The sequence below is a fragment of the Lampetra planeri genome, chromosome 12 (assembly GCF_965212315.1).
Source record: "Lampetra planeri chromosome 12, kcLamPlan1.2.h2, whole genome shotgun sequence".
In the NCBI taxonomy this organism is placed as follows: domain Eukaryota; kingdom Metazoa; phylum Chordata; class Hyperoartia; order Petromyzontiformes; family Petromyzontidae; genus Lampetra; species Lampetra planeri.
The window spans coordinates 1551703-1563855 of NC_136118.1; the positions used below are offsets into that span (position 1 = coordinate 1551703).

A 12153-nucleotide genomic window follows, 5' to 3' on the forward strand; every position below is an offset into this window, starting at 1 on the left:
TGAGTAAGAGAGTGAGTAAGATAGTGAGTGAGAGAGTGAGTGAGAGAGTGGGTGAATGAGAGAGTGAGTGAGAAAGTGAGTGAGAAAGTGAGAACGTTAGTGAGAGAGTGAGAGCGTGAGTGAGAGAGTCAATAAGGAGGAGAGTAAGAGAGTGGGTGAATGAGAGAGTGAATGAGAGAGTGAGTAAGAGAGTGAGTAAGAGAGTGAGTGAGAAAGTGAGTAAGAAAGTGAGAACGTGAGTTAGAGAGTGAGTGAGAGAGTGAATAAGGAGGAGAGTAAGAGAGTGAGTGAGATAGTGAGTGAGTGAGGAGAGTGAGAGAATGGATGAATGAGAGAGTGAATGAGAGGGTGAGTAAGAGAGTGAGGGAGGAAGTGAGTAAGAAAATAAGAACGTAAGTGAGTGAGAGCGTGAGTGAGAGAGAGAATGAGGAGAGTAAGAGAGTGGGTGAATGAGAGAGTGAATGAGAGAGAGAGAGTAAGAGAGTGAGTGAGTAAGAGTATGGGAGAGTGAGTGAGTGAGTGAATGAGAGTGAGTGAATGAGAGAGTAAGAGGTGTTTTGATTCCGAAATGTGTTCGGGGCACCTTAATTCACCGCGGTGTAAGTGAACGGTGTAAGTGAACGGTGTAAGTGAGCGGTGTAAGTGAACGGTGTAAGTGAACGGTGTAAGTGAACGGTGTAAGTGAACGCGGCGAACGGAGTGAAGAGACCGCGTGTTCACAGCGTTTGTATTTGGTCACCCAGCACAAAGCCATGGGACTTTGCAACAAAGACGGTCACTGCATCGCGCGCCGCTTTCAGATGCGCTTCTGCGACCGTCTGGAACGCTCTTCTTCCCGCTATCCGGTAGCCACTGAAGCCATTCACTTTTGAAATCATCCCGATTGAAAACTCTTTCATAATAACCTGCTTTTTGTGTTTTGTTGTTGTCGCCCCCCCCACCCCGCACCTCTGATTAGCACGGTTGGCTAAGTACGGTGCGAAAGAAGTTCATCACAGCGACTGACCACTCGGTTACCCACGAGGCAATCCGTGTGGCTCAACCACCTCAGCCGGTGTTCTCCAGCGGTGCCGCTCAACCTCTCGAGGCCAGCGGACCACCCAGTCCGTCCACCCCCGGTGACAAAGCGCATTCACGGACAATACCAAAAATACAATCATGTTTATTTCTGAATAGTAGTCATACTAAATGCTTCATATTACCGGAACATGAAAAAAAAACTTTTTTTTAAAGCAGCTGTAAGTTTGTTTGTTTTCAGGGGGGGGGGGTATTTAGATGATAGGGTTAGGGTAGTTTAATCAGGGTTGTTTACCGAACTTCATTTTAAATGAAATATAATGAGTAAAATATTTTAATTAACGTCCGAAACCAAAAAATGTACAAGGAGCGTCGTCACTATTGTCGGGATCAAGGTGCGTTCAGCATCATAGCCACCGCGAGCACCTGGGAGGACCGTCGCGGTCCACCGGGGTGGCTACCGGGACCCCCACTTTGAGAACCACCGCTCTACCAGCAACATCAGCGGGACCAGGGGACCGCGGCCTGCCACTCGAGAGCCGCGTGTGGCTCTTGAAGGACCGCTTCCTCGCGACGTTATTTGTCAAGGGCCACCACCGTCTCGCATTCACCACACAGTGCATTGCGGCTCTTGAAATATTGAGGCGGGATTTTTTTACGTAATTCGAAAAAAAAATTGCTATTCTTGTTATTGTGGTTTACGAAGGAGACGCATATTTAACGATCACCATTAGCGCCCACTGAGACTAATTCACGACTCGCACCTCCAATTAGCACGGTTGGTTACAAAATCCACTGCTGGATGAAGCCCACCATTCCCCCCCGCTAACTCTCACGCTGTGTGGCTCATGGGGTTTCTTTGACTATACTTCACCTTGCTGGTCACAGCGGGTTGAAGGGCGTCTTGGGAGGGGGGGAGATGGAGATATGGTGAGATATTCTTGATGTTAATTGTTGGCCGGGAATTGAATGCAGGTTGTCGGGTTCATGGCGCAGTGTGCTAACCACTGCGCCGCCGCTCCCCAGCGAGTGTGGCAGTCATTTCGCTGTGGCCAGCTGGGAGAGTGAGGTCAGGGCCCAGCCACGTGAGAGAGTGACGTCTCTCGGGTGTAGAGTGCAGGGCAGCGTGGTCGCGCAGAGGATTCTGGGTGAGTATATGGGGCCTATGAGATCTTGGGTGAGTATGTATGTTGAACTTATGTCGCAAAGGTACGCATAGCCAACCGTGCTAATCGGCGGTACGGGGGAAGGACAACAAACGTAACACAAAAAGCAGTTTTAAAGAAATAGTTTTCAATCTAAATTTAAAAGTGCATAGCTCCAGTAGCTTCCTAACATCGGAAGGAAGAGCGATCCAGATGGGCGCAGAAGGACATCCGAAAGCACCCGATGCGGTGACCGTCTTTGATCGACGGTTAACCAAAATCCGCTGCGAGGATGAGCGAGATTTGCGTGACGGTTTTACGTTCCTCGACGCGAAGGGGTCTTGGGTGAGTGTTGGAGGGTCAGGAGAGTGAGCGAGACACAGGCAGGGAGCAACCCTATCGCACCTACCCTCCTGGCCTACCCTCCACATCACCCGCCTCTCCTGCCCGACCATCGTCGCGCACCCTGCGAGCGCCACTCCCCCGCTGCGTCATCCCACTCGACTCCAAGGCAACAAAAGACGCCGCCTAATATATGGAAAATGTTGTTGTTGTTGCAAAACTCTTTAAAATCCCATCACAGAGGCATTAATAATGAACGCATTATAAATGTATCTCTCTACATACATACATAAAATATATTGACTCATGACACGACTGCACCACGTTGAGCACGCGACCGCATCATCGCCTGTCCTTCCCAGAAAGTCCCCGTGGCTTTGCAACGCGGCGAGGATGTCGATGACTCGGCGCGTCCCCAGCAGCGATCTCAGCGAGCCTCGGTCACCGACACGGAACCCCGCGAGTCTTACAAAGGTGTCAGTCGTCTCGCTTTCACGGCGTCAATCTTCAACAGCGAACACTGCATGCCCAGGCGATGCTGCTTTGACGTGCCTCGGTCCTAAACAATGGACACTTACGAATGTACACCAAGGGGGTGATGTTGTTGTTGTTATACAGTGACAATCCGAGCGTAGGGCACGAATAGCGAAACTCAGGAATTCCACAATTGCCGTGGTCTGCGGGCGCTCTATGCGTCCAAATCTGCCACGCTGCAGCGCGCCGCCTCGATGCGAGCCTGGAGCGCGTGCACGCGGAGAGCGTCGCGCGCGTGCCACCCGCCCCTCGTTGTGACGTCACTGCGCCCGCACGTGCTGTTGAGGTACTGGCGCCTGGCGACAGTTCATGAAGGCGATGCTTATTTTCCTCGATCACTCCTCCACCCTCCTACCCCCACCCCTCTATCTCTCTCTCTCTCTCTGCCTTGTGTGTGTGTCTCTCTCTCTGGTATCCAATCTATTCCAGCCGGGCCAGACGCACAACGGGAAACCCGACACGCGCTCGTCCCGTCAACAAACAAATAAACTGATTACAAAATCCTCCGTCCAGATCTGATTTGGTGGAGGTAGGGGGCCCCTGCGTCTGTACCCCCGCCCCCTTATCCCCTCCATCACTCGCCCCCGCCTGAGGCCAGGGTGACCTTCTCGTCTCAGCGAGAGACTCGGCGACACGGGGGTGGCCCTATTATTGTATCTGTCCGAGCTCCCAACAAATCAACAACGAAAATCCCATATATATAGAATGTATATATATGTGCGTGTGTGTGTGTGAGCTCAAAGTGTAAACAAAACAACAAGCGGGCAGAGCAGAGCCAGGCGCACGCACGGCCCAAACAAAGCACCCAGCCGCCACCCTTTATAATTTAATGCGTCGCACAAAAGCGAGCCTCTTCTTTCATCCCTTTAATCCACATCGATCCCCGCGTAGCTGTTCAGCCATCAAAGTGCAGTTAACGGACGCCGACAGGGAGACACGGCTAATTTGCAGCCGCGCTGCGGGACTGGAGGGGGGTGGTGGTGGTGGTGGTGGGTGGGTGGGGGCACAGAGTCAATAAATCAATCGGCCGGACAGTTGACTCGCTACGCACGCGGCGAGCTCGACCGCCTCTCTCCCGTCGCGCATCCCGAGCGCCCGAGAGCCCCGAGAGCTGCTCTGAGGAGGGGGGGGGGGTTGGGGGGGGGATGGGGGGGGGGGGGTTGGGGGGGGTTGGGGGGGGGGCGCGAGCAGTGCGGGGGGAGGTGGCGCGCCGCGCTATCGCCGTCCCTGCTGTAAACGAGACACCGGGCAAGCGGCGATCCTCTAAGACAAAATAAATCAACAATTGCACACCCACCCCCACCACCACCCGCACCCCCCCTAAAAATAAATCAAACTCATCCCGGCTTCAAGCTCCATTTGACCGCTATTGTGGGACGCCACGAGCCAGGAGTGGCTTTGGTTGTTTTTAGATTTTGTGTTTTTTCTCTCTCTCTCTCTCCCCCCGAATTCTAGAATGACCCGTGCCGGTACTCAATGTACGACTATGGTAGCCTCGGCGTTCAGTTTCCCCTCTTTGATTTATATGTGTTTGCGTCTGTTGCTCTGGATCCAGTTGAACATGTGCCAATGGACCCGGCTCTCTATTCCTGAACGTGGCGTGGGGTGGTGATCGTGTGGATGCATAGGGAGGCGGGGCCGCGAAAGGGGGTGTCTGGTGGGGAGGGGTACCCGATCACCGCTCGACAGATCTTGTGCAACGCTGGGAAGAGAGGGGCGTAGGGGTAGGAGGAGGGGGTGTATGATTGCGCTGTTTGCTTGGCACTGCATGTCCACGCCGGAGCAAATGCGTGGAGATGCGGCCGGAATCCTTTCCCGGCCGATGAGATCCACCCCCCCCCCCCCCCATCGGCGGCGAAAACACGAAGCGATGATGAAATAGTTATCGCTGGCGCGTGTTATTTGACGGGCTCGGGTCGGCGGGCTTAGCTTCATGCGCCTGCCTGGCACTCTGCCATCGCTGGGATGAGTGACCTTGCTGGTGTCTCCTCTCCCCACCCACCCACCTCGCCCACCCACCTCCCCCACCCACCTCCCCCTACCCACCTCGCCCACCCACCCGGCTGGGCTGGGGGTAGCGTGTCGCGTGTTCCTGACCTCTCGTGTCGGTCGAAAGGGTCAGCTGCCCTTCCCGAACGACTCGTGGGGATGTCATGGATTTAGAAGAGAAACGTGTTCCTACGCTCCTAATTAATTCGTTCACTCGTGAGTCGGTGCATGGTCGATGAATGGCACACACGACTCGGTCGTCCGTTCGAGTTGACCGATGGCGCGAACGAGGCAGACGGGGACAGACGATCCAGGCTGGGGAGACGAGGCAGGCGAACCGGACAGAACACACGCGACAGGCAGTAACACAGACAAGGCGGTGTACACACGAAACTCGGATATTTAAATGACAGCCTCTCTGAATCGACGCGATTAATCGAATCGTCACGTACGGCAACAGGCGCCGACACCCGGCGCGGTGCGTAATCGCCGGGTCACGTCTCTCTCTCTCTCCGTGTCTGTCGTCACAGACACACGAAACAAAGATCACCCGTGTAGTCTACGTAGGCTGTTGGGGTAAGTACTCTCAGCGAACACCTATGAAGGCCAGGACGGCACACGATGGGGATAGTGTGGATAGCATCGCGCCCAGCTGCCTTTGTCTTCCCAGCGCTGGTGTCTAAATACCGCACCAGATACTCATTTAATGCCGAGACGACGTACGGTAGGCCCAAGACAGATGACGCGACCATTCGCCACCGATTTTAGCCGTGAGCGGGAATCGAATCCGGGTCGTCGAGTTCGTAGCACAGTGCACTAAACACGACACTGCCGCTCCTCACACACCAAATACATAGATCCCCCAAATAGCCGACACTGACTGTTGGGGGTAATGCTGTCAACAAGAACGTATGTATATGTGTATGTTGGACTTCTTTCGCACCATACGTAACCAACCGTGTTCATCGGAGGTCCGGGGGAAGCACAACTGGGGTGGATGACTCCACACACACACACATGCATGTACAAAGACGAAGATGGCATGCACGCAAACGAACACTCACGTGAACTCACACGCACGCACGCTCACGCGTACCCGCATGCACGTGCTCACATGCGGTCTTTTTTATATCGCTCGTGCCGCATGGAGGGTCCTGCGCTCGGCATCACTCAAAGGCTCTCTGCGTGCCCCATCCCGCGATGTAAAATTAACTTTTCAGAGCCGCACTGACGTGCGGGGGTAATCTGTTTCTCGTGACAATTCGGGATGAAGAAAAAAAAGAGCAATGAGTCATTTATTCTGAGTTTTTTTTCGTATAAAGACACGCATATCCAGAGCCACGGCAACGATCCCTCCCGTGCAGCCTTCAACAGACTGTGGGGCAAGTGCTGTTAGCGAGCAGCACCTGTGAAGGCCGGCACGGCACACGAGGGGGTGGGTGGCCAGCACCACGTCTGGCCGCCTTTGTCTCCCCAGTGGCGATGTTGACACACCGCACTAGGTATTCATTTGAGGCTGAGTCGACCAAGGTGAGACCCATGACCGGCTCAGACAATCGTCACTCGTGTTGGCCGTGAGCGAGAATGGAACTCTGGTCGCCGGGTTCGTAGCGCACCATGCTAACCACTGCACCACCGCTCCCCATGCAGACACAACAAACACGACAAAAACGCACACGGAAACAGAAAACCCGCGGCAGTAGCGTGCTCTGTCACCTGTGTACACTCCCGTCGCCAGTTCCTTTTCCCTGCTGCTCTCTATCACAGATTTTAATACACGACTTGTCAACACAAATGCCAACAGTGCGAGAATTAGGTGTCTTAGCAAATGTCAACTTGCGCTCACAATCCGGCTGCGTTTGTGAGCCCATTCCGTCTGAGACGAGACTCGTACATCACCTCGCCTTTATCAGACGCCTTCTTTTATTCGAGCAGTTAATCACAGGCAGAGATCCCGGCGGAACAAACAATCGGCAACACCTTTCGCGGAGCCATGTTTAACGTTAACGGCCACTCAAACACAACGTCCACGCCGCGAGTTCAACTTCGAGTCCGTACTGAGAGATGTTTTCCGCTTAAAACGAGGTGCGGTCATTATCCGCTATTATGATGGGTTAAAGTAAAAAGAAAGAAAAGATAGGCTGTACCGCCTTCCCGGCAAGCTATACTGGCGTTAAGACGTTCAAACACCAAATTGACACCTCTTGCAAGGCACACGCTCGCGGTGAAAGATGCGAACGACAAACGTGCCTCGATGAGGTTTGCGTTGTCCTCGAGTCTGACTGGCCTCCGCCAGAGGATCGCCGTCGTTCGCCAACGACGACGACGCCACAAAGGCGAACAGCACAGAGACGAGATGCAAATAGCATCAATAGCTCGGGTTTGAGCAACATCATATCTATTGGATGTTTTTTTTTGTTTGCCAGGATCGAAGCACGTTTGCGTGTTTCATCGCAAGTGTGTGTGGTGGATGCGGACACGATGTCTTGAAATCCGTGGTCTCTTTGGTGGCTGAACATCTCTACGCCTGTATTCTTGATTTGAAATGACTAAAGCCTATTCTTCCCCCCCCCCCCCATCATCTTTTTCCGAGCAAAAAAAGGGCCCCAAAGATATCACATTATGTCTATTTTTTTCCTCTCTCCCTACCTCCCCTCTTATTCTCCGTTGTAATTAGCGGCTCCGAGTGATTTGCGAGCCTGGACCGGATTTCCTTCGCACGAGAGGAAGAGCTAATTGGGCGCTGCGACGCGCCCATCAGCGGCGAGCGAGCGGGCGAGCGACGAAGTTAAGACGCAATTGGATGAGGATGATCAAGTTGTCATCCTCACTCAGCCAGGTGAGAACTAATCCTGGATCCGGGGCTCGTAATTCGGGCTGCCACTGCCCACGCGCCTCCGCCGTGTGCCGCTACCGCTGCTGCTGCTGCTGCTGCTGCTGCCTTATCCATCTCCCCCCCCCCCCCCCCTGCTTCTAACCGAACCCCCCTCCCCCCGTGGAATTATCACCACGGACAACGCCACGGCTCCTCTGTGATCCTATCGGCCCCACCTCTTAGGTTACGAGGCTGTGCGCGATGCCCTTCATTAGGGCTCCGCGCCTCAATTGCAGGAGAGGGGGGATTGGGGGTTGGGGATGGGGGGAGGGGGTAGGCGGTGGGGGTGGGGGGGTTGGAGTGGTGGGGGTTGGAGTGGTGGGTGGAAGGATGGGGGGTGGGGGGTGGGTGGGGGTGTTCCTGTCAACTTTTCCCTCGATCCGGCCAGAGGTGGCGGCACTGACGACGGCCTCGGAGCCGGCTCCCGACACTCGCCACGGGCGCGGCACATGGGGGGGGGGGGCTCGAGGCGACTCCCGCGCGCTCCTCGCCGCCCGTCGCTTCTCTGCCCGCGGCGTCCCTCGCACTGCTCCACCCCCTTGCCATTCTCTCCTCCCATCATCGTCTATTTTACCCCCCTCCCCCCCCACCGCCAAGAATATTTTATAACAATAATAACTTCGGGTAATTCTAGATACGTGTTCATTCTGATCCATTGCAAATGACGTTAAGAGTGCTGTACGTTGCTGGCCGCTTGGCGCGGTGGGCCTTTGCTGTTGGAGTTGTTGTTGTTGTTGTGTTCTCTTGAGATGCCGAATGCGACTCACAGCCGCGATGTCTTCTCCAATCGCGTGCCATCAGTCGGGGCAACAACCACATCGATCCATCTGTGCAGGAGCGGTGTGAGTCATTTATTTATTTGGAGAACATTTATCAATCCCCTACGGGACGAAAGCCTCCCCACGCCGAATCGGTCACGAGGGTGACTCGATCATACTTCACCACGCAGGTCAGAGAAGGGCTGGCGGGGTGGGGAGAGGTCACGGCCGCTGCAAGCATCACTCCGCCACTGGCGTTTGCCATGGCCGGGAATCGAACTCAGTTCGTCGGGGATTCGTGAGCGCAGGGCGCTCACCACTGTGCCACTACTCCTCACCCGCTCAGCCGTTTGAGGGCCATTGAAAAGGATTGACCGGACGCATCGCGAGCTATTGCAGGGCTGCGCCTTGAGCGAGCTACTGCAGGGCTGCGCCTTGAGCGAGCTACTGCAGGGCTGCCCGGGTTCTGTGTGCCGTGCTGAAGATTCCTTAATGGGGGTGGGAGGTGGTGGGGGAGACATTAAAATCACAGCCAGGAGCGCTCTCCGGACGTCACCGCACCGACGTTCAATTACACTGAAGGGGTAAGATGACTCCGCGGTGACGTCACCGGAGCGTGCCCGATTGTACTTTTTGAATCAAGCTCCGCCGTCATTAACACAAACGACTCGCGATCCGATTAAGCTCGCGATTGTCGCGCGCACGAATCGATTCCACGGTCGATTCGCCTTTACCTCGTGTGTCTCGTACGGTCATTCCTCGTTCGGGTCGCGTTCGGGTTGGATAAATAATTATAATCGATGCTTGCATGCATCGTGAGCGAAATCATGGAAAATAATAATCGATTACTGTTCGATCGTCATACGTCAAGCAGGTAGCCACAACCATCGCGGTGCGAGGAGGTCTCTGTGGCTCCAGGGAGAGGAGGTTACTAACTCCGCCCCGGGTTTTACAAACTCAGCTGAAAATGCGAGCGCGTGGATTCATTGATGATGGGACAACACAATGATGATGATGATGATTAAGTTAAGAGAACGATGGTGATGATTATGATTAAATGAAGAGAACGATGGTGATGATTACGACAGTGAAGATGATGGTGGTGATGATGATGATGAAGGAAGTAAACATGATTATTTTGCTGCACCGGTGCTGGACCGCACAAAACCGCTGTCTCCTGGTAGCTGCGTGCGTCCATCTGCTCAAGAAAGTGCTGACGATGTCGCCACTACCAGCACATGCCGCTTCCTCAATGGGGTCTTTATGTGAGCCTGAGTCTCCCTGTCAATCTATGGGTCTCTATCTGATAAAGCTCTGACGATGAAGCCACGGTCAGCGCATTCCAGTTCCACTATGGGCTCTCTGTACGAGTCTATGGGCCTCAATGTGAGTCTGTGGGTCACTACGTGAGTCTATGGGTCTCTATTCGAGTCTATGGGCCTCAATGTGAGTCTGTGGGTCACGACGTGAGTCTATGGGTCTCTGTACGAGTCGATGGGCCTCAATGTGAGTCTGTGGGTCACTACGTGAGTCTATGGGTCTCTGTACGAGTCTATGGACCTCAATGTGAGTCTGTGGGTCACTACGTGAGTCTATGGGTCTCTATGCGAGTCTATGGGCCTCAATATGAGTCTGTGGGTCACGACGTGAGTCTATGGGTCTCTATGCGAGTCTATGGGCCTCAATGTGAGTCTGTGGGTCACTACGTGAGTCTATGGGTCTCTGTACGAGTCCATGGGCCTCAATGTGAGTCTGTGGGTCACTACGTGAGTCTAGGGGTCTCTATGCGAGTCTATGGGCCTCAATGTGAGTCTGTGGGTCACTACGTGAGTCTATGGGTCTCTATGCCCGTCTCCGAGCCTCTCAATCCGTCCGCTCGCATTATCAGCTGAGCCTGACGAAACCCGGGACGGAGATTTTAACCTCCTCAACCTGGAGTCACTCGTCTGGGGAACGCTCAGGTATGGGGGGGAGGGGAGTAGGAGGAGGGCGCAACTTCTCGAAGCCAATGAACGCGAACAAAGGCGAATTTAAGCTCTGAGATTCTTAGCTCCCGAGGGGAAACATCTGCCCCAGAATTGTGCTCGAGTCTCGCGGCTTACGCAGCGCGTTAAGCACGTGGATGTGCGTGCACAGTACGGCGTGTGAGTGTGTGTGTCGGGGTGTGTGTGTGTAGGGGTGAGTGTGTGTGTAGGGGTGAGTGTGTGTAGGGGTGAGTGTGTGTGGGGGTGCTGGTGAGTGTGTGTAGGGGTGTCTACACCTTGAGACGGGGGAGCGGTAATGCAGTGGCTAGCGCACTGTGCTACGAACCCGGCGACGCACCTTCGATTCGCGCTCGTGACCAACATCGGTGACGAATATCTGAACCAGCTCTTCCCTTAGATCGACTCAGCCTTAAATGAACACATGGTACGGTGTGTAAACATCGCCACTGGGAGACAAAAGCGATCCGCCGTGGCTCTAGCCGTGTCGGACTTCATAGATGCTCACTTAACAGCAGTTTCCTCCCAACAGTCTGTTCGAGGCTAGACGGGGGGTCTCTGCGTGGTGACCTGTGCGTGCGTGTGCATGTGAGGGAGCGCGAGTGCGTTTGCCAGCTGATGGAACACCAGCCAGCAGACGTGCGCGTGGGTGCGGCAGTTTGTTGCAGCGCTCATTCGGTTTCACACAGACCCCCCTCCCCTCATCCTCCCGATACACACGCGCACACACACACACACACAGTGCATGCACACACACACGTGCACGCGCCACACAAACACACAAGTGCACGCTCACGCACACACACAAGTGCACGCTCACACACACACACAAGTGCACGCACACACACAAACACACAAGTGCACGCGCCCCACTAACACACAAGTGCACACACACACAAACACACAAGTGCACGCACACACAAACACACAAGTGCACGCACACACACACACACACAAGTGCACGCACACACAAACACACAAGTGCACGCACACACAAGTGCAGGCACACACACACACAAACACACAAGTGCACGCACACACAAACACACAAGTGCACGCACACACAAACACACAAGTGCACGCACACACACACACACACACAAGTGCACGCACACACAAACACACAAGTGCACGCACACACAAACACACAAGTGCACGCACACACAAACACACAAGTGCACGCACACACAAACACACAAGTGCACGCACACACAAACACACAAGTGCACGCACACACACACACAAACACACAAGTGCACACACACACATACACAAACACACAAGTGCACGCACACACACACACACAAGTGCACACACACACAAGTGCACGCACACACACACAAGTGCACGCACACACACACAAGTGCACACACACACACAAACACACAAGTGCACGCACACACACACAAACACACAAGTGCACACACACACAAACACACAAGTGCACGCGCACACACAAACACACACAAGTGCACACACACACAGACACACACAAGTGCACACACACACAC

At 54.3% G+C, this 12153-nt stretch overlaps 1 protein-coding gene and 1 long non-coding RNA gene across 2 annotated transcripts in view; one reads left to right on the forward strand and one right to left on the reverse strand.

Annotated features, from left to right (window-relative positions):
- The window catches only part of LOC144721492 (peroxisome proliferator-activated receptor gamma coactivator 1-alpha-like), a 134653-nt gene that overhangs the window by 96914 nt on the left and 25586 nt on the right, over window positions 1-12153 (reverse strand).
- LOC144721491 (uncharacterized) lies at window positions 148-7756 on the forward strand. The gene is made up of 2 exons (XR_013585919.1): window positions 148-1118; window positions 7705-7756. It is a non-coding gene; the product is annotated as an uncharacterized LOC144721491 (long non-coding RNA).